Below are 22546 nucleotides of genomic sequence, written 5' to 3'. Positions count from 1 at the left end.
TGTGTAGTGTTTTGGTCATGGAAAAATATGAATTTGACGAAACCTAAAACCATTACACATTTGAACATTCAATGAATTTAGATTCAAACACTAAAGCTAACTCACGAACATGTGTACGAATTAATTTTGTCTTTATATGTCACTTTTAAATACAACGTAAATCATGATTACATGGTAAATCGTGTTTTTTGGAAATTTTATTTAAATACGAATTACATACTGATAACGATCTTACCGACATAATAACAAAAAAAAATGAAGTTTAAATAGTAAAATAAAAAAAATAAGTGTGTAATTAGAAAAAAAGGGAACAAAATAATCGATCTGGAGACATGTGGATTTAAACCAGGGTCTTCTCGTTTTGGGAAAGGTTACATCACAGACAAAATATATATGTCTGTGGCTTACACACATATGTAACAAGTTGTTGATTTCGTATCGTCGTAAGATTTCTAACATTATTTGAGAGTAATTTAGACAAAAAGTCATGTTTATTGTTTAGCATTATAGTAAAAACGTATATGCATATGTGTTGGCTATGTATGTATGTAACAAAATAATATAACGGTGAGAAAGATAGTCCTGTAACAAACAGTATTAGGAATAAGGTTTCGGAGGCAGCATTTGAACGAGAAATCCTAAAAATAATCCTTTGGGCTTTTCAGATGATGATTAGTATAAAAAGATTTTCGTCTGACTCACACTTCCGTTCCTTTAATACTAAAAGGGTTCGTCATATAAAGGGATGTAAATCAAAAAATGTTAGAGGTTTCCTACCTGACAATAAGTATGATGCCGGCAGTGAATCATTCGTGATGCACCTTGAGATATTTTTATCTGAATAATCGAATAGCAACAGCACTTAGGTTGTCATTCGAGTTACCGTATTAAAATAACAATAATTGAAGTAAAACTTCTTTATGTACGTTTGACTTGGGGAGTAAGCTGGTAAATGCGTGACGAGAGCGATACGAAAAGTGTGATCGGGCAAGACGAACGGAAGTTGAGAGGGAGATATAAGTTAGATGGAGTTAAAGAAGTTTTACTTCATTCGTGTGGTCTAAAGCACTGGTTTTTTTTAATGTTCTCAATATTTCAAATTTCAAAAATGCTACAAAACTCTTATATCGTATTACGAGTAGCAAATCCCGAGTAAGGTCAAATGAAAGGATAATTATATTTTATTAAGTAAAACACATTTTTGAACATGTACCAATACAATAAAAAAGCAATTTTAAACATACAGATTATATTATATGATTCAAAATCCTTGTACAAATTAAGTTTAGTAACCTTAGACAGAACTCCTAGATAAAAACGATAACGACAGCGACATTCTCCAATTCATCCATTAACACCTGCTTTTAACGTTGCCACAACTATAAAAAAAATTAAACAAATCACCACAATGTAACCATCAACTCTGTAACTCGTATTAAACTTGGCAATATCAAAGTTTTTTAACCGACTTCAAAAAAAGGAGTTTCTCAATTCCACTGTATTTTATGTGTGTTACCTCATAATTTATTAGTTGGTGCAGGTACCGATTTTCATGGGGGAGTCCCCAAGTGTTTGATAATTACGTCCTCGTCGTCTCCCCTGGACCCGGTCCTGACCCCGGTAACGCAGGTGGCAGGCGGGTGACTGAACCTTGCAAACCCAAGGCCCTTCTCAGGGCCTTGGGGTCAGCTTGCTGAGGCCGACCGTCGTTTGGACGAGTCGAACGTCGAGTCTGACCTCGAGATGGACGTATCTATTAAGGGCTCTTCTCAGGGTCGTACCGAGGCGAAGAAGCGATCGTCCTCCTCCGTTTTCTTCGTGGGTTCGGACACGGAGACGGAGGAGACGGAAGTCTCGAAAACTATCACTGCCAGGCGTGGGAGGCCGTTGGGCTCGAAAGCGGGCTCGAGTTCGAGGGCAAAATTTTTGAAATCTGCTCCGGCGACTGTTTTCGATGATCTGGAGGCTGTGCTGCGTGGCAGGCAGTACAGGCCAGGTAGCGCTACGGAAGGGACGACTCCGATTTCCTCTGGAAACGAGTCCGATTACCTAGCGGCGTTGGATACCACCGCATTAAATGCGCAGGAGCTGCGGGCGCGCGCAGGTGAGGGCCTTGCCTGCATTATGGAGGTTGCCAAAAAGTCCGGCAACCTCAAAGGGGAGTTTGTGGCCCGACTGAAGAGGTCCGCCAAGACTCTTACCGAGGTGGTTGACGCGCTCTCGAGCCGAAGCGAAGCCGAGGAGACGAGGCGGTTGAGAACCGAAAATCGCCGCCTCAAACTGGAAGTGGAGGCCTTAAAGGTGGAGGTCAAAGCGTGGCGGCGCGGCGTCACCGAGGCCAAGACTGATGCGGTTGCGGCTACTACCGCCGCTGCCACCGCTACTGATGCCGGAGCGCGAACGCCGTCTACGCCCTCGCTGGGTTTAGAGCTGGTCGAGGAAATAAGATCCTTGACCTGCTCACTCGGTGACAGGCTTAATACCCGGTAGCGGGGATCGAGGCCTGTCTGCTGCCGGCCCAGACATCGTGCCCTACACCAAGGGCAAAGGTAGTGGCATCCGCACCACCTAAGACGTCACCTGCACCTCGTGGTCCCGAGACAACAGCCACTCCCTCGGTGGCCCCGTCCACTGCCGCCCAGGAGGAAACCTGGGCAACAGTAGTTAGGAAAGGAAAGGGCAAGGGGAAGGGAAAGTCCTCCACCCCTGCCCCTGCACCTGCGACGAAAAGTCTTCTAAAGGCTGGCGAGCCAGATCGGCAAGGAGGGGGTCGTCCCTTCGGTGGCGGACGGTGAGGAGGTTGTGATGTCTGAATAGTATGGACCAGATCAGACATTACAACTGTGTTGTCAAAGTGACAGGAGGTCGTTTACAAAAGACTCCGCATTTAAAAATCGAGAATAATGGAAATAGAAGCTGTAACTGTTGATAGTGCTATAAACAACCTCACTAAGACTGTGTTCAGCCTTCAAAACAAAGTTTTATCACTTGAGAAGACCATATTATCACAGAACGATATAATTATGAAACTAGTCAGTGTGTACGAAAAATACAGTGTAGCGGGAGTTGAGATAAATATTGAAGCTAAAGAGGGTAGACGTGCCTTAAAACCGTCTCAGCAATCTATATGTCATGCACGCGATCGGGCGATGTCGGCGATCTCCGTGTCCGATCGGAAGAGCAAAGGCCCTGTTCAATCACCCGCTCAATCTCAAATCGTAGAAACAGCCGAGCCCACCCGAACGTCGCCGAACCACACATCTATTACGAATGCGCCGACTTCTCCGAGCGTGACCGATCAGCGAGACTGTTTATTGAATATTGAACAGACGACTAAAGCGCATAAGGATGAAATTAAGAGCCATTTCACAAAAATCGGTAACAATCCGCGAAATTGTAATATTTTGACGTCGTTAATCTCAGTGTTGGATGCAATAATGTAATTTATATTCTTGAAATATAATAGAGCAACCTTTGTTGTAGTCCATAGTCAGATCAGAATTTTGATTTATATTAAGTGTATAAAATTATTAACCTTTTCATCAGCCTCCTCCCTGGGTAAACGGTCGCAATGTATACTTTGAAGTCCTACTTTTCAATAACATCTACGTTGAAACCATTTTAAAAAAATATCATAATATGTGGAATACAATTTTGTTGTCCACTATCATAGATTTTTATTCCATTTGTATCTCTATTAAACGATAAAAAAAAATTTAAAGTTACGAATATTTTCCAAATAAGTACAATTTTAAAAGCGATATTTCTCTTAGAAAACTAAGAAATTTTAACGAACTATCTTCATCAAAGTAAACTTACATCATTAAGGAATACAAAAAAAATAATTAAAAGATGTAATTATTTTTAATACATTTTATATGAAATAATAAAAAGATAGTATATATTGCCACGCATCAAGCCCGGTAAATCAGTCGAGCGCTAGCGCTCTTAGAGGTAAGGTCCACGCCAAATTCTGCGCAGCCGTCTCTTTCGCTCACACGCGCCAAGCGCCTGTTGTTATAGCGGATAAAACGCATTTGATACTTTCATAATAAAATATAAATAAAATAAACATATTACGAAAATGACTGTAAAATAATATAATGATAATTTCTGTAAACAAATGTATAATTTAATTTTCTTTTCTCACACTATCAATACAAATAGGCATTTCAATCTGTTTGTCTTGTTATTTGTTAATTAATATGTTTGTCGGTGTCGATGTCATTAAATGCTTTTTTATTCATATCGTAAATATTAGATTCATTCGTAAACTGAAAAAACTAAATCAATTTAAAAAAATTGTTTCATAAAATTGATTTTTTTAATTTTATTTTAAATTTATTGACTGTTGTTATATAACATACTTGAAATTTTTAACAAATTAATTATGTAAAAAACATTTTATACCATAGTTATAATTTTTATTATACATCAGAAAATGATCACGATGGTCTTTTGGTTGTCACACCTTACGTACTAGCACAAAGATCGCGCGGCTCGTACGACTCGCGCGATGCGACCAAATTTACCTAAACTTGCAGAGCGTAAAATTGTGAAATGGCTCTTAACAATTCTACATCAGTCGCGTACGCTCAGACAGGCGAATGGGTTAACGTGAAGCCCAGATGGTCGCGACGAGCGAGGGCTGCGAATGGAAGTTTAAATGCAGTGGGGGGTCAGATGACACAGGAAATATCTAGCATGGAAGTAACCGGTAACCCGACTAAAATGAAGACTACAAGAATTAATCCGATTAGCAGGGGATGTAATACGTCTGTTCTTCGAATAAAAGCTGTGGAGCGGAAGAAATATTTTCATATATGGAGACTCCTCACAGACACATCCGTAGAAAATTTAACAGATTATGTGCGTGAAATACTCGGCGCGGACAGCTATATTAAAGTAGATAAGATAAATCATAAGACCGTAAGAGGATACTCGTCGTTTAGAATCTGCGTATCGGAAAATAACTTCGAAAAATTGTGTGATCCTAGTATTTGGCCGAAAGATGCTGAATTTAGTGAGTGGGTGTTTTTTCGGAGACCAACAACAACAGGAAACAAACAAACAAACAAAAATTAGATCGGTGAACATTTTGTATCAGAATGTAAGAGGTCTCCGAACAAAGACATCAGATTTTCTGTCCTTACTCGAGTCTTCGGGTTCGGACTTGTTCGCTATCACCGAGACCGGCTGCAGTGAGTCTATTCAAAACGCGGAGATAATGTTACCGGGTTACTCTGTGCTGCGCTGCGACCGAGCCGACGGCCGCAAGCAGGGCGGGGTGCTGCTGGCGGCCACACCACGTTTCGTTTTGCGGCAAGTACCAACACCCGACGGCATTAATATAAACAGGTACAACTTTGAATTAGTTTGCGCAACTGTCTATGTACAAAATAGGTTTCTGTTCGCCTGTTGTGTATTGTACATCCCACCGCACACTGAAGAAAATGAGTTTATGTTAATATTTACGTTATTAGAAAAAATTTGTGTAAAATATAAAAATAATGTATTAATTTTAGGTGATTTTAATTTATTTTCTGCTAATGATTATGTACGTAATTACTATGAATATTTCTTAGCCTTTTGTGAACTCGTTCAGTATAATGCAGTTCCTAACTGTAGTGGCAGGCAGCTAGACCTGGTGCTGAGCGGCCGCGTCGTCGGCGTGGCGGTAGCGGCGGCTGACGAGGCCTTGCGGCCGGTGGACGCGTACCACCCGCCGCTTGCTGTCACTGTCACTGTCGCCGCTGCCGCCGCGGTTGCGAATCGCGGCAACAGTTACCAGGTACTGCCTCGGGAACAGTATAAGCAGTGGAATTTTAACAAAGCTGACTTTGTCAAGTTGTACGGTTCAATCATGAACATAGACTGGACCGAATTATATTTACTAAATGATCCCAATTCGGTTTTAAATTGTTTTTATGAAAAAATCACGTACGTTCTTGACGATTGTGTACCCGTTAAAAAAAATAAAAAACGTGAAGATACTAGGTATATTTACCCGGTATGGTATACGTCGAAATTAATTAAAAATATACAGATAAAATACAATTTACATAAAACATATAAAATTAGTAAATCACCGAAAGATTACGAAGCGTTCTCTCGGTACAGGGCGAGAGTAAAGGCGGACACCGCGCTTGCTCACGACCGATACCGATACAGAGTACAGGACACCCTCGCTTCGGATCCAAAAGCATTTTGGGATTACATAAGGGCGAAAAGGGGTACTTCTAGGCGGTATGAATTAGTACAGAATGGACTTGCACTCTCGGATCAGGAATGTGCAACGATGTTTGCACAGTTTTTCCATTCCGTTTATAATCCAGAGCCACCACGACTGGATGTTTCAGCAGTCAGCGCTACGGTGAGTGGCAGCGGGTACGTGCAGTTGACGCGCCTGACTCAGGCAGATGTGTGTCGGGCGCTGGCGCGGCTGCCACCGAAGCGCTCCGTTGGACCGGATGGCATTCCACCCTTCATCCTCAAGGACTGTCGTTTCGTGTTGGAGGAGCCGCTGTTGCATGTTTTTAATGCCTGTCTCGCAACTGCTACGTTTCCCGACAGGTGGAAGCTAACACGAGTGGTGCCGGTCCCAAAGGGACGAGGTGGTCCAGAACCAAGCGACTATCGACCAGTGGCACTTCTGAGCGCACCGGCCAAGATATTTGAGTCGGCAATTCATACCTCATTGTATGCGCAGGTGAGAGCCCGGTTGTCTGATGCACAGCACGGGTTTCGTCCTGGACGAGGGACATCCGGGAACCTGCTGCATTTGATGGCACAGGTGTGGCCAGTGGTCGATGCCGGGGGGCAGGTGGACGTCGCCTACTTCGATTTCCGGAAGGCGTTCGATACAGTTGATAATGACGTCCTGCTCTCAAAGCTGGCGGCTGTGGGGTGCACGCCTCATACGCTGGCCTTCTATGCCAGTTATCTGCGGGACAGGCGTCAGTACGTCGACTGTGGCGGGCACTATTCGGAACAGTACTGGACAAGATCAGGAGTCAGCCAGGGCAGTAATTTAGGTCCCCTCCAATTTATCATTATGGTAAACGATCTACCGGAGGTGATCCATGAGTCGACGTGCCTTTTATTTGCTGACGATCTGAAATTAGTACGCGAAGTGGGCGACACCTCGGATCACATCAAACTGCAGCGGGATATAGACAGGGTTGTAAGGTGGAGCCACGATAACAAATTATACTTTAACGTGGCTAAGTGCTCCGTGTTGTCTTTCAGCCGCGCGCGCTGTCCACGACATCACCCGTACCACATCGAAGGCGAGCCACTGCAGCGCGTCTCCGAGGTTAAAGATCTGGGTGTCCGGTTCACCGCTGATCTCAACTTTCGGGAACATATAGTCGGGGTATGCAAAAAAGCGTACCGGAACCTTGGCTTCATATTACGGCAATCGGTTGGCTTTGACAACTTTAAAGCTCTCCGGGCCTTATATGATGCCTTGGTGAAGAGTCATTTGGAGTGTAGCTCGGTTGTGTGGGCCCCGAGTGAGATCAAATATAAAGCAATGGTAGAGCGGATACAGAACAAATTTGCTCGAGTTCTGTACCGGAAGTTATATGGGGTATACCCTGGTTATCCGTTGCTGTACCCTACCTTGTTCGTTTTAGGCATGGTGGGGTACAGCACGTTGGAAACCAGGCGCGAAGTCTCCCTTGCTACGTACATGTGGAAGGTTCTACGCGGTGAAACGGACAATCCAGCTATTCTCAAAGAACTCAGGCTGTGCGCGGTGGACAACGCGGTGCAGCGGAGACGACGCCCCAGCCTCCTGGCACTACCCCGGGCACGCACCAACTTGTTGCGTGACGCCCCGCTAACACGAGCTATACGCACGCTTAACATAGTGGCCGACAGAATTGACTTATTCAGTTGCACACTGAACGAGTTCACGAGGGTCGTAACTGGAGTCGTCTCATACAAATTAAATTGAAATCGGTTTTATTTGTTTTGACATTTATATTATACTTTCCTTTTATAGTTCGACGAATTTCATTTTTTATGAGTTATGTAATTTTAATTATGTTTTATTGACTATTTTTCAAATTTGTATATTTTGATATTTTATTTTATTGTATTAATTGCATTTTTATCATGTATTTAATTGGATTTTATTTTTACTGACTAGGCTTAAATTTATTTATTGGTATTAATTTATTTTATTTTTAATGAAAATTATTAAATTGACGAAATTATTATAGTTTTTATTAATATAGATTATGTAATTTGACTATGTATTGTGAATTTTTAATAATAACTTAGTTTTATTTTGTTAAATGAAATAATGGAATTGAATGTGATGTCAATTTTTATATTTGTATCTTCATATGACATGTGTTTAAACCGACAACGACACTAACGCATTAGGATAATATCCTGTAATGTTAGATGTATGATGGAATAAATAAATAAATAAATAAATAAATAAATAAACTTCCTCCAGGCGAACCTGAACCACTGCGCCCAGGCCCAAGATCTGCTCATGCAGGCCTTAGCGCAGTGGCGCATAGACGTGGCAGTGGCGGCGGAACCGTACTTCGTTCCTAGCTCACACCCTTGTTGGGCTGCGGACCTGAACGGCACCGTTGCCATTGAGTCGATCCAATGACGGCAGCCTCCCCTTCTCAGTCGAAGAGAGGGGACCCGGGTACGTGGTGGCCAAGTGGGGAGAGTATGCTGTGGTGGGCGCATACTTCTCCCCCAACAAAACCGTAGCGGAGCTGGAGGCCTTCTTAGACCTCCTAGTCGCTGCGGTTGGAAGACAGGCACCACGTCAGGTCGTCCTCCTCGGCGACCTGAACGCCAAGGCCCGGGACTGGGGCAAACCCTTCACTGACTCTCGCGGGGAAGTGGTCAGGGAGTGGGCAGTCACTGCGGGCTTGACCCTGTTAAACACGGGGTCGGCCCACACGTGCGTGCGACACAACGGGGGGTCCGTGGTGGACGTATCGTTCGCTTCCCCGTCCATCGCCGCACGTGTGCAAACTTGGAGAGTGCTGTCGGAGGTGGAGACTCTCTCGGATCACAAGTACGTGAGGTTCGAGGTTTCCAGCTCCCACAGCCGAGGTGCGCCTCGGCACGCGGCGTTGCAATTTCCGCGCTGGGCCGTCACCCACCTCGACGTGGAGTTGGCGAAGGAAGCGGCGATCGTCCAATTGTGGTCCGCTACTCCTATGCACCCAGAGGTAGACATTGCGGCGGACCACTTCCGCGATGCGGTGACGGCCGTGTGCGACGCGGCCATGCCGAGGTGCCGGCACCGTCCCGAACGCCGTGGGGTCTATTGGTGGAGCTCGGAGATCGCGGAACTCCGAGCCGCCTGCACAGCGGCAAGGCGACCCTACGGACACTGTAGGAGGCGACGCCACGGCCGGACAGACGAGCAGATGCCAGCCGTGGAGTTGGAGGTCGAGCGCCAGCTATACGAGGCGTACCGCGACGCCAAGCGCAAACTACAGCTGGCCATCGTCAAGGCCAAGTCACAAGCCTTCAACGAAGCCCTGGCGAGCCTCGACAGGGATCCATGGGGGCGTCCGTACAAGGCTGCCCGGAAAAACTTCCGGCACCAGACGCCCCCGGTCGCAGAGTCGTTGGACCCCGTGGTCATGAACAGGGTATTGGGCGGGCTTTTCCCCGCAAGAGACCCCAACCACACCCCCCCGCTCATGGACGTTTCCCCTCTCGTCGAGGAGCTAGACGAGGGCTCCATTCCGCCTGTGTCGGAGGCGCAGTCCGCCGCCTGCATGGAAAGAGGACTGCGCCCGGCCCGGACGGCATCCCGGACCAGGTGCTGGGAATCGCCCTCCAGGAGATGGGTGACTGGCTTCGAGAGTTGTTTAGCGCTTGCCTCGCCTCTGGGCGATTCCCGAAGCCGTGGAAGAAGGGACGGCTGTGCCTGTTGCGGAAGGAGGGGCGACCCGTCGACTCGCCCTCCGCATACAGGCCCATCGTCCTGCTGGATGACGCGGGCAAACTCCTGGAAAGAGTTGTGGCTTCCCGTGTCGTCCGGCACCTGGAGGGAACTGAGCCCGGGTTATCCGAGGCCCAGTACGGGTTCAGAGCGGGGCGGTCCACATTAGACGCCCTGCTCTGGCTTAAAAGATGGACGAAGGCGGCGGTCCGCGACGGGGAGAAGGCGTTGGCTGTCTCGCTTGACATCGCCAACGCCTTTAACAGCCTACCACACGCGACGATACTGGAGGCACTCCGCTACCACCGGGTGCCTCTGTATCTGCGGACGCTGCTGGGCGACAACCTCCAGGGTCGCGAGGTCCTATTGCCAGGGCGCGACGGTCTGCGGCGACGTCGTGTCTCGTGCGGAGTTCCACAGGGGTCAGTGCTGGGACCGCTCCTGTGGAACATCGGCTACGACTGGGTGCTTCGGGGCACGTTGCCCGCAAGTGTGCGGGTCTCGTGCTACGCCGACAACACCCTAGTCGTGGCTAAAGGAAGGGACCTCGCGGAAGTAATGCGGTTGGCCACGGCTGGCGCAACACTTGTGGTCGGCCGTATACGAGCCCTGGGGCTGGAAGGTGCCCTGACGAAGACCGAGGCCCTACTGTTCCATGGGCCTCGAGGGGGACCCCGTCCAGGTACGCGGGTGACTGTGGATGGGGTTTCGGTCCGGGTGGGGACCCAGATGAGGTACCTGGGTCTCACCCTGGACGGGAGGTGGGCTTTTGGGGCTCATTTTGCAGAGCTAGCCCCAAGAGTCGTGAAAGCCGCCGCCTCACTGGGAAGGCTGCTGCCGAATGTGGGTGGTCCAAGTGCCCATTGCCGTCGGCTGTACTCCGGGGTCATCCGGAGTATGGCCATGTACGGGGCTCCCATCTGGGCGGACGCCCTCGGTCGCGCAAACAAAATCCAGCTGCGACGGCCGCAGCGGGTCATCGCGACGAGGGCGATACGCGGTTACCGGTGTCCTGGACGGCGGCGTGCGTGCTGGCCGGCGATCCCCCCTGGGAACTGCAGGCGGAGATCCTCGCCGAAACATATCATTTTGTGGCGGCGAGGAGATCCCGGGGGGAGTCTCCTACGTGGGAGGAGCTCACACGCATGCAGAGGCTGGCACAGGACACCCTGTTGCGGCGGTGGACGGAGGACTTGGCTTCGCCAGTCCCCGGGCAGTGGACGGTGGACGCAGTGAAGCCGGTCCTCCGGAAGTGGGTGAGGCGGCGGTTCGGGCCGCTGACCTTCCGTCTGGTGCAGGTGCTTTCCGGACATGGGTGCTTCGGTAAGTACCTGCACCAAATCGCGAGACGGGAGGCGACTCCAGCCTGCCACGAGTGTGGAGCGCCAGAAGATACGGCGCTCCACACACTGGAGGCGTGCGCCACTTGGGAATCGCAGCGGCGCACGCTTTCAGTGGTTCTCGGACGGGATCTCTCGCTGCCGAGTGTCGTAAAGGCCATGCTTGACAGCGAGAGATTGTGGCAGGCGGTGGTCTCCTTCTGCGAAGAGGTAATGACGCAGAAGGAGACCGCGGAGCGGGCAGAGAGGAAGACGCCTCTGCTGGCCCACTCCGGCGCAGACGTACGGGGGCAAGGAGAAGGCGGTTTGCCCACCTCCTCCCCCCCTCGTAATAGTGGGGTCGGCGGCCGATAGTCGGGGGACTTCGGCCGGCCGGACGACACGACCCCATACGTCTGAGGGGTGGCCTTGTTGTGAGCGAGGTCACCCCACCATCATGCCGGGGCCCGGAAGCTTTGTCCGGGCCCACCGCTGAGGCGAGGTGGCGAATGCTAGCGCGACCCCTCTCGCCCCACCCAGGCGGATGACTGCTAACACGTGGTGATTTTTAGTCAGTAGGAGTCTGACATAACCCTCTGGCGCCCCCGCGCTGGAGGGTATCCATGATGGATTTTCCCCACGTTAAAAAAAAAAAAAAAAAAGGTACCGATTTTCATTATTTCTTTTTTTAATCGAAACTGATACTTCTCGTGTGACTTTTTGAGTTATAATAATGTGTATTGTACTAAACTTATCGATTAATTAGTTTAATGTAAATTGAAGCCTTTTTTTGTTACAACACAGATAAAAATTATATCAGAGAAATAGAGAAAAAAAATGTATAGACAGCAACACAGAAAGTACACGAGCGTAGGGAAGAGGGTGTTATGTCCCTCGCCTGTAATTACTCTCCCCAGCGCCGTTGCATTGTTACTTACTGGGAAAGAGAAAAAATTGCAATCTACCTACGAACTATTATTATTTATAATTACGTTCTGCAGTGCGCATGGAATTTGCTATTGATTACTAAATGTTATAATAATATATCCGAAATACGGGAGAATGAAATACGGTCTGACACAGTTTATACGACATGGTCAAAATGTTTAATCGCCTATAGTCTGTTTTTTTTTTAACAAACGAGTAATGAGTATGTCTCTCGCACATTTCTGACATTGACAGAGTGAGATGGATCTTTGTTTTGTTTAACGAAATTAAAAAGTTGCAACTTTAACATAAATACTTCACAAGCTTTTCGACTGTCGTCATTCAATGTCTTGTTTGCGAGATAATTTGCAGGTGCTTTGTCAAGTTTTCGAGAATGAAACGATGCAATATCTAAAACGATAACTGCATTCTCTACCATTTGACTAGCCCGTTGGCGCAGTTTGTAGTGACACTGCTTTCTGATTCGAGGGTTGTGGGTTCGATTCCCACCCCGAGTCTGGGTTGTTATTTATATATTTATATATGTATTATTTATAAGTATGTTTATCGAAAAAAAAAATATGTAGCTATCATCATTACAGCCTATACAGTCCACTGCTGGACATAGGCCTTCACAAGTTTACGCCAAAATTAACGTGAACTCATGTGTTTTGCCCATAGTCACCATGCTGGGCAGGCGGGTTGGTGACCGCAGTACTGGCTTTGTCGCACCGAAGACGCTGCTGCCCGTCTTTGGCCTGTGTATTTCAAAGCCAGCGGTTGGATGGTTATCCCGCCATTGGTCGGCTTCTTAAGTTCCAAGGTGGTTGTGGAACCTTGTTTTCCCTTAGTCGCCTCTTACGACACCCACGGGAAGAGAGGGGGTGGCTAAATTCTTTAGTGCCGTAGCCACACAGCACATACCAGTCGGCTATTACCTATAACACAAACATTAAGTTGCTTACTTTAGGAACAGACGACCGCGTGTGTATTGTGTAGATATTTATTTATTATAAACAATTCACCCAATTTATGTAAAACGTCTTATAACGAATTTTCAAACAACTTGGCGTCCAGTTAAAAAAATCGGCTAAAATTGATTCTTGAGTTTTGCATCAGCAACAGAATCAGCGATGCATTTTAATTATATAGTTCATTCATTCATTCATTCATTACAGCCTATCACAGTCCACTGCTGGACATTGGCCCCCATAAGTTTACGCCAAAAATAGCGTGAACTCATGTGTTTTGCCCATAGTCACCACGCTGGGCAGGCGGGTTGGTGACCGATTAATTATATAGTTGTTGGTACTAAAAACAAAAATCAGCCTACTTCCTCAAAATATCATATAACCAACGTTCCAGCAGAGGTGTCATCTAAAAACCTATATAACAAAAAAAAAATACACTATATTAAAAGGAAATAACACAAATGAGATATATTTCGAAAGGTATTTATTGAACGCTTCTCGAAGTCAATCGAAACCGTGCAAATATTTAACACAAATACCGACTGCATAGATGCTTTGCTAACGGGATGACCGTTCTATACTATAGTTCAAATGGACGCAAGTTATATTGCACCTTAATATGAATTAAACATAAGACTCAATAATTACAGTATTTTAATACGTCGTGACTATGGGCAAAACACATGAGTTCACGTCATTTTTGGGCTGAACTTGTGGAGGCCTATGTCCAGTAGAGGACTGCGAAAGGCTGCTGTGATGAATACCTTATAAAGTATATTATATTATTAGTATTATGTTATGATATGTAATGATTATATTATATTATGTGTTTTTTTTATTGTACATCTACACGCTTTACTTTCTTGCACATACCAAGGTTGGCTGGTAGAAAATGCATTAGCGTTAAGCCCGTCCTTTGTACACTCTTGTATTGGTGTATTTATTGAATAAATAATTTAAATAAATAAAAATAAATAATAAAGTTGATGCACCTGATGAACGGAATTTTATTGAAACGAAAAAAAATTGGACCCGATTTAAACTCAACTACCCAACTATAACTTGGTTTCACAAATTTCAAATAGAAATTTTTGATGAATAAAGTTAAAGACAAAATGAAGTATAATTTTTTTTTACCTGTACGATATCATAAGATACCAGATAAATTGTTTCAATTTTTTTTTTCAGAAACTGGTGAAAATGACCGCAGAACGCTGCAACAGTCTTAGTCGGCTTTCGATATCCATTAAAAATAAAATAACACCTAACAACAAAGAAATTACATGTTGTAAAATTTCTAGATAATTAATATTTCTGTACAATGTAAAATTTTAAAGTAGGTTAAACAATGTCTGGTGATTTTAAAACGTAATGCGTTCCAAATATACATTAACACGTGCATCTTCATTCCCGATGAGAGATGGAAAGATAAAAAGCAGATGCTTGCTTCGCTTTAAGTTCGTTTAAAAATCTTAATGGCATCTTTACGATGGCGTTTTTTGATATTTTGCGATGTTTACCACTGTGGTATCAAACCTAAAGGTGTGTGGATTCGATAACATTTAGTGATGTAGTTTTATCAATGTTTTTCTAATTTTTATATAAAACTAGGTGACCCCACAAAAGTTGTTTTGCCATATATGTTATTAACCTCCTTAATCACCCATTTTAACTGAGGTAGGGCACAGCAGGAATTTCCTGCTCAAAATATGGAGCAGCCCGACTGGGGTAGTACCTCGACCTTACAGAAGATCACAGCAAAATAATACTGTTTTTAAGTAGTATTGTGTTCCTGTTGGTGAGTAAGGTGACCAGAGCTCCTGGGGGGATTGGGGATTGGGTCGGCAACGCGCTTGCGATGCTTCTGGTGTTGCAGGCGTCTATAAGCTACGGTAATCGCTTACCATCAGGTGAGCCGTACGCTTGTTTGCCGACCTAGTGACATTTATTTAAAAAAAAAAAACCTACCCTTTATAAATTTGGGGTATGATAAATAGATGTTGGCCGATTGCCAGACCTAGGAGTATAATAACTAACATTGTGACACGAGAATTTTATATATAAGACTAGTAATAGGGCTAGGTAGAAAGCTCCGTACTGCTTTATATATATATATTTTTTGTAAATATTTTGGTAATTTCGGTCCGGAAATTATGTGCTTACATATATTGCGAGGATTCATTCTGTTCATTATGTTTTAGTTAGAAAGCCTTCTTATAAAGGAACGACATATTTCACATAACATCATATACAAGTGTTATGATATTTTAGACGATTCAGCGTGTAACATCCCACTGCTGAGCATAGGCCTTATTCTCGATGTAGGAGAAGGATCAGAGCTTTATATAACAGGCTGCTTTACTGCGGGTTATAGCTCGTCATGAAAGCAAAGCTCAACTAACATCTACGTAGGTTTTTATATAACATTTTTGACAAAAGGAAATAGATTACAAGGTAGTTTAATTATAACTTCTATGATATCAAAAATTTATACACTTTTAGTCGACGTCGGCTCGCTCAGTGGTTACAAGAATTGTGTTAAACTAACCTCGCGGGACTCCTGACAAATGTTTGTGTTGGTAAAAGCCATATTATCGTTTGTCGAGGTCTGGCTGTTCTCCTTTTTTATTGAACTTAATTATATGGTATGGATAGCTCTTCTAGAGATAATAGAGCCTTTGGACATCTTTCTGTACTAACTTGTTTATTAAGTCTTTTAAATGTCCAACGTTTCGGATATTTTACAGCAACTCACTCTCACATGGGCACGGGAGGACCATGTTCTGTACTTGTCCAATAAATTATTCAACTTTAGTTATTTGCAGTAATGTGTATTGTTAATTTTGGTGACAATTTCTTGTATTAAAAGAAGGACATCACCTAGTAGCAGACTTCGTACATAATACATAAGTTCAGCTTCCCGCTGGCCGACGCTGGTAATTGCTACAGAACGGGCCCCGGGCGCCTCGCCAAACAAGGGACGGCTGTTTACTGGACACGACACGATTGTATTTGTTGACATTTATATCTTACGTCGAGGTATTTTGTTGGATTTTAATCGTGAACGTTTACCTGCTATTGTTGATAGGATATTGTTACTGATTATTTTGATTTTGAATGGTTACAAAAGAATTAAATATATTTAATATGGATAAGGTATCAACAATGTCTGGTGATGAGCAAAATTGGTCTTAGTCTTGCTTTGCTCATCACTAACAATGCCTAAGTAGCGTTATTTGTTCAATGGTGTTGTAAAACTTAAAATCTTATTTAGATTGCTTCGAAGCCTTGGCCATAACTAATGTTTGTCTACAGATGTTTGTTTTGTGTATTCCAGAATCCCAAATACAAGAGTAAATCCTTCTGGGGCTGTTTTGTATGATGTATGGCAATATATATATATATACCTCACTTCACGGTCACCAACCCGCCTGCCCAGCGTGGTGACTATGGGCAAAACACATGAGTTCACGTTGTTTTTGGCGTGAACTTGTGGAGGCCTATGTCCAGCAGTGGACTGTATAGGCTGTATTGATGATATATACCTCAAAATGAAAATTCTAAAAAATGATTTTTATACACTTTTGTTAAAAATAAAATTAATATAACCGATGAATCATTAAAATAAATTTTTAAATAAATTTCCCCCACATCTCGAGTCGTCAATCGACATCGTATCGTCTCGCTAAACGGAGCTAATTGTGGCGTACGGGACTACCCTCCGAATATGGCTTGATTGCTTACAAGCAGAACGAAAGTTATGCGGCAGTGAGAAAACTTTGCCATTATATTAATTGACCGGACACGATCATAATAATGTATGTCTGGATTTCTCATTGAAGCGGTTAAAAAGGATGGTATGAATCTCGTGTCTAGACAAAGTCTGTACTGTGTACACAACGACGATGGAAATAAAAATCTTTTCGCGAGTAATACTTGGAATGATTTGTTTGTTATCGAATTGCTGAAAGGCGTTTTAATATAGTTAAAATTTCATGAAGTTTCTTTCTCAACAGAAAGTTACTTTTTATATTCTGGAAAGTTAGAAATTCAATCTACTAAAAATTTAAATAATTTTTGCTTCTGACTTAAAAGTAACATCTGTCATGGTTAGATACCGCATTAAAAAAATCCTGGATGCAAACGCTGTTTAGCGATTAGGCCGACAACTGCATCTTGAGGGTAATGCGAGCTGATTGTTTTAAATTTTAATTATATATTGTTACCAAGTTGTATAGACGTGTAAAACGAGTAACAAATAACTCAAAAAAAATTCTAAATTGTTATCAAATTTGTTAAATACGCTAAGCATTTTTTATTGCATTTGCATATATAATAATAAATGTGGTTAATTTCATTGATATATTTATAATAATAATGAATGTTTTTTTTTAATGAACAAGTCATGTAGCTATTTATAGGGATTAGCTCATCGGGTTTTACAATAAAAAACCAACGTGTTAAGAATAAAATGTGACTCACGGGACGTTGAACAATACGCAAAGATTGCATTCAATTAAAATTTTATTAGAGTAATCTTATCAAATGCTTGTTAACTATATTTATATTAAAGCTGTATAAGATCTCGTTCTATACATTGAACATAAAAAAAAAGTTTAAGGGTATAGTAGGCGTTCAAGGGTAGACTAGTCGATGCTGAATACAAATTATTACTATCGTCTTTATTTTTGTCCGTCTGATGTCTGTTTAATTTATTTAGCTTCGCATTACATTCTAATGAATCTGGGATAAATATGAGATTATATATACTACGGGCTAGGATACTGGATACTCTTCTATATATATATATAAATATATATATATATATATAAATGAATGTTTGTCTGTATGTCCTTTATCGTATATAGGTTTCTGAGTTGCTAAGACCAATATATGAATTTTTTGTTTTACCATCACACTCCACTTTGAAGAATGGCAGTATACACTAGTCAAAGGACGAGGGTAGGTTAATAACTACAATAATATTCCAAGAATACCTCGTTCTTTGACCAAATGGCTAACTTCGTTACGTATTCCTTAACAACAAATGGCATAAAGTCATGCAACAACGTTCCTAGTTATAAGTAATGGCACCTTTACATGCCGTATACAGCGGTAGAGCGGTATCGAGGAAGCGCTACAGGCGACCTGCCTTATCAAAGATAAATATTTCCACATCTTTATAAAGAGTATTTGTAAAAGTCGTGCTAAAGTAACCGCCATTTTTGGCAAATACAAATATAATTGAAAATAATTTAACCATCTAGAATTTAGTAATTAAATTGGCTTGAATTAGACTGTAAGAAAATTTAGGCTGTTCTAATCATTTCTTGTAAGTATTCTTGTATATATATGCTTCTTAGACTTAATGAGCAGAACGTTGGCTTAAACCATACTTTTTTTTATGGAGAATAACTTCATTGCGGGTTTACTTGTCTAACTTCCCATTCTCTTTCCTTGAGGAGGCGTTTCTTCACTTTAGTAGTTTTTGCGTAAGAGAATTAAAAACATTCATATTCCCAAAATTTCGTATACATAACATTTTTACAAAGTATGATCACGATTATAGTAAGATTTAAAAAAATTATGGGTTTGCTTACCTCTTGTCACATTATATGTAGAATTATAGTTAATTATAGTTATTAGACTATACTTATTAGACTAAGAATACTCAACTATAGTTATTAGACTAAGAATACTCAAAAAGTTTGTCCATATTGCCTCCGGAGATACTAAAAAAGATATGGGCCCTACAAATTATAACACTTTGATATAATTATGTTGACAGCTTTCATAACAAGACAACGAAACAAAATAAAAGCGAACCGTTCTAACATTCAATATTGATTCGTCCACTTTCGAAACATTGGGTCTCACTCATTTCCGAACTCTCACGTCGATTAAGAACTCACGCGCAACTTGTTGCTTGTTTACTCTCGTCGTACACGTAGCACTTCACACTGACTGATGGGAAACAGTCGCGTCATCAGTCAGTGCGGAATGTTACTAATTCTAATGCATTGATGTTTCTGGTGTACTAGTGACAAAGGTTCCGTTAATGCGATTGATTTTGATTCCCACTTAAAGTGCTACTAAGATTATTCCAACATTAAGATAGAATCCAACTAAAGTAAGGTTTTTCATTTTGAAGGAATCCCGATTCATAAATGTCTCAATTTTATGCTTTAAATTATGTATATCTAAAAGAAATAAAAGTTTATTTTTGATTTAAATACAGTGAAGTAATTGGTAGCATATATGTACCTACTTCTGGTCAAAGTATATGCTAACACTTAGGTTTAACCTGTAAGGTAATTAAGAAACAAAATCAATTGCAAAATCTCAATCGTATAAAAAACTAGCTGTACCCTGCGCGCGTTGCTACTATGCTTTTATCTGCTAGATACCGTCGTACGGCGCAATTCTCGACGAAGCAGATAGTTTGGGTTAAAAACCCTTAAGCAAAAGTCAATAAAGACATTATTTATAAACCACTAGCTGACCCGGCGAACTTCGTATCGCCTAACAGTCGATTCTTTAATTTTATTAATTTTTTTTTTTTTTAGAATTTTTCTCTCCGTAAGAACCATCCTCGTACTTCAAGGAATATTTTAAAAAAAGAATTAGCGAAATCGGTCCAACCGTTCTCGAGTTTTGCGCTTAGCAACACATTCAGCGACTCATTTTTATATTATAGATTATACAAATTTCGATATATTATTTCATAGGTTTATTCCATTATTCATGCATTTTAGCGATATGCATTTATATTGTACAATAGGTGAACAATTTTCTTAGTCACTTAAAATAAATATAAAAAAGTCAAACAATCGATATTATACAACAACTATTTGCAGAACCATAAGTCACGTACAAAGATTTTTCTTTTATTTTTATACACATAGTAACCCAGAAGTGGTAAAGTCCGCATAAGTACACTTTTCTCGCGATAACCCGAGCGCAGTCACCCGTCTATTTATAAGCGACCGCTTACTCCTTCAATCAATCAATGTACATGTGTTTTGTGAAATATGAATCAATATAGAAAACGATGTATGTATTCAATGACTACAAATCAAAAGGTAAGTACCTGTTATTAATATGAGAAATTATTAGCAAATATACAATGCATTGGAGCAGCGTGGTGGATTAAGCTCTGATCCTTCTCCTACGTGGAGAAAGAGGCCTATGTCCAGTCATGGGATATTACAGGCTGAAGCGTATACAATGTTTCTTACTCTATTTTACTTGCGTCCTAAGTCTGCAATAAGGCGAAGTAATGTATTGCGAATGAGTCTAAATTTGACACCAGCTAACGAATTAACGCAGTAATGATATTGACAGTTTTAGACATTGTCATTTTTTTCTCATTGAATTTACAAAAAATTGCATTTATTAAATGATGCATTATTTATTTATTTATTTACACTTTATTGTACACCAAACAAGAAATAAAATAAACGAGCAACATTAACAATTATTAGTAATAAAATATACAAAAGGCGGCCTTATTGCTTAAAAGCAATCTCTCCCAGGCAACCTTAGGGCAAAGGAGATGATATATTGGCGGTGTAATAAGTGATGTATGAACATTTATTCATTTATAAAAAGCAAATTATAATATATAAATATTTATTATATATTATAAATTTATTTATTTATATTTATTTTTGCAAATAAATATAAATAAATAAATTTATTAATAGGTAGGTAAAGTAGTTCAGTAAATCCGGTGTTAAATAAAACAAACTACTGTCTACATCACAGCATTATAACCAAACAAATATTTCAGAAGTAGATCTCGTTGAGATAATTCAAAGTATCCTGTAGGCGGAATAAATATAATGAGAACATTTCCTAACAAGTTGAAGTAGTTTGACGGCATTTCAAAATGTTCTGACTACAATTTATTTAATAAATATAGATTAAATCTCGTATCTATATCTTGTTTAATCTATCTAATTTCGGTTTTACTTTACTTAACAATTTAATGAAAATAAATTTGTATATAATTAAAAATGTTCATAAACGAAAAGTTAACCTGTTTTAACCTTTTATTTATTTACTGATTTTATTTTTCGATAAAAGTAGCCCTAAGCTATATTAAGTAACTATATCCGGTAGTAAGAGAATGAAAAGTCATATTAAAATTCAAGAAGGAACTGATCGATAACAGACCACGATAAACATTTGTATTACCTACACAAATATTTTGTCATGTGCGGTGATTGAGCCCATGACTCATATTTCGCATCAGCCAATCTGCTGTGACAATTGTAACAACAGAATCAGAATTAACTGCCATAACTTTAAATGTGAATTTTTCAACTTACCGTCAAAACGCTTCGCCCTATTAGACAGTATGTCTGCTAATTTTGTAAGTTCACTGCGCAGGGCGCCTTCGAGCTGTGTGCGCGCTTGTTCCATTAGTTTCAAGCGCGCCCCCTTGCCGCAGCAACCCTTGTTTACACATAGTCCATCGACATCTGGAACAAAAAAAAAAATTAAGTGTTAAAAATTATATATAAATTTATAAATATTTATTAATATAATTGGTACTAGAATTCAACGCGGATAAAACTGGGTATGGAATAATCATCTATGTACCTTTAAAAAAATAGCTATATCAGTCGACTGTTACCTATTACACAAGCATTAAGTTGCTTACCGTAGGAACAGACGACCGTGTGTATATGTTATAAATATTTATTTATTTATTTATCTGTAACTTCCTAGTACTTTCACGGCCTATTTAAGAATCTTGTAATGGCAACTTCGCCGAGTATGGAAGCGATTAATGTCTGGAGATATATAATATTTCAACTGCTGGATATTGATAAAAACATGTTGTTTATTTGACACACTTGTATCATTTGAAACTAGGGACCAAATGATCCTAACGGTTTTACCACACTCGTCTGATAACTTGACATTTATAGCTTTGTGCTATAATTCTGTGAAACGTGCAATGACATTTTATGGCCTAAAACCCAGGCTATTTGACATAAATGCAATTAAATTTATTACTATTAAGTTTTTTAAAGAAGCGCAAGGGTTAGCTATAGATGTGCGGTCTTAGGAAGGCTCGGTTTCATACAGGACATACGATTATATTTATAATGACTCAGCAATGAATTGAAGACTTTTAAAGGAGTAACTGTAGTTTCTTGCCTGTTCTTTATAGCAGAAGATACATTTCGAACCGGATAATCACATTATCAATAACTAATACACATTTTTAAACGGAGTATTGTCAATGAGATAGGGCACAGCAGGAAATTTCTTGCTCAAATATGGAGCAGCCCGACTGGGGTAGTATCCCGACCTTACAGAAGATCACAGCTAAATAATTAAAGGCAACGCGTTAGCGATGCTTTTGGTGTTGCAGGCGT

The 22546-nt window shown here is 41.5% G+C and overlaps 1 protein-coding gene across 1 annotated transcript in view; it reads right to left on the bottom strand.

Moving 5' to 3' along the window:
• The window catches only part of LOC123667084 (glypican-6), a 62615-nt gene extending 41087 nt beyond the window's left edge, over nt 1-21528 (bottom strand). The window contains exon 1 of the mRNA XM_045601076.1: nt 21488-21528. The gene's annotated coding sequence lies outside the window, so the exon portion shown is untranslated. The remainder of the gene's footprint in view (nt 1-21487) is intronic.
• Between the last annotated feature and the right edge of the window lie 1018 nt (nt 21529-22546).

This window comes from Melitaea cinxia, chromosome 2, assembly GCF_905220565.1.
Source record: "Melitaea cinxia chromosome 2, ilMelCinx1.1, whole genome shotgun sequence".
Lineage (NCBI taxonomy): Eukaryota > Metazoa > Arthropoda > Insecta > Lepidoptera > Nymphalidae > Melitaea > Melitaea cinxia.
This window is presented reverse-complemented; position numbering and strand designations above follow the sequence as displayed.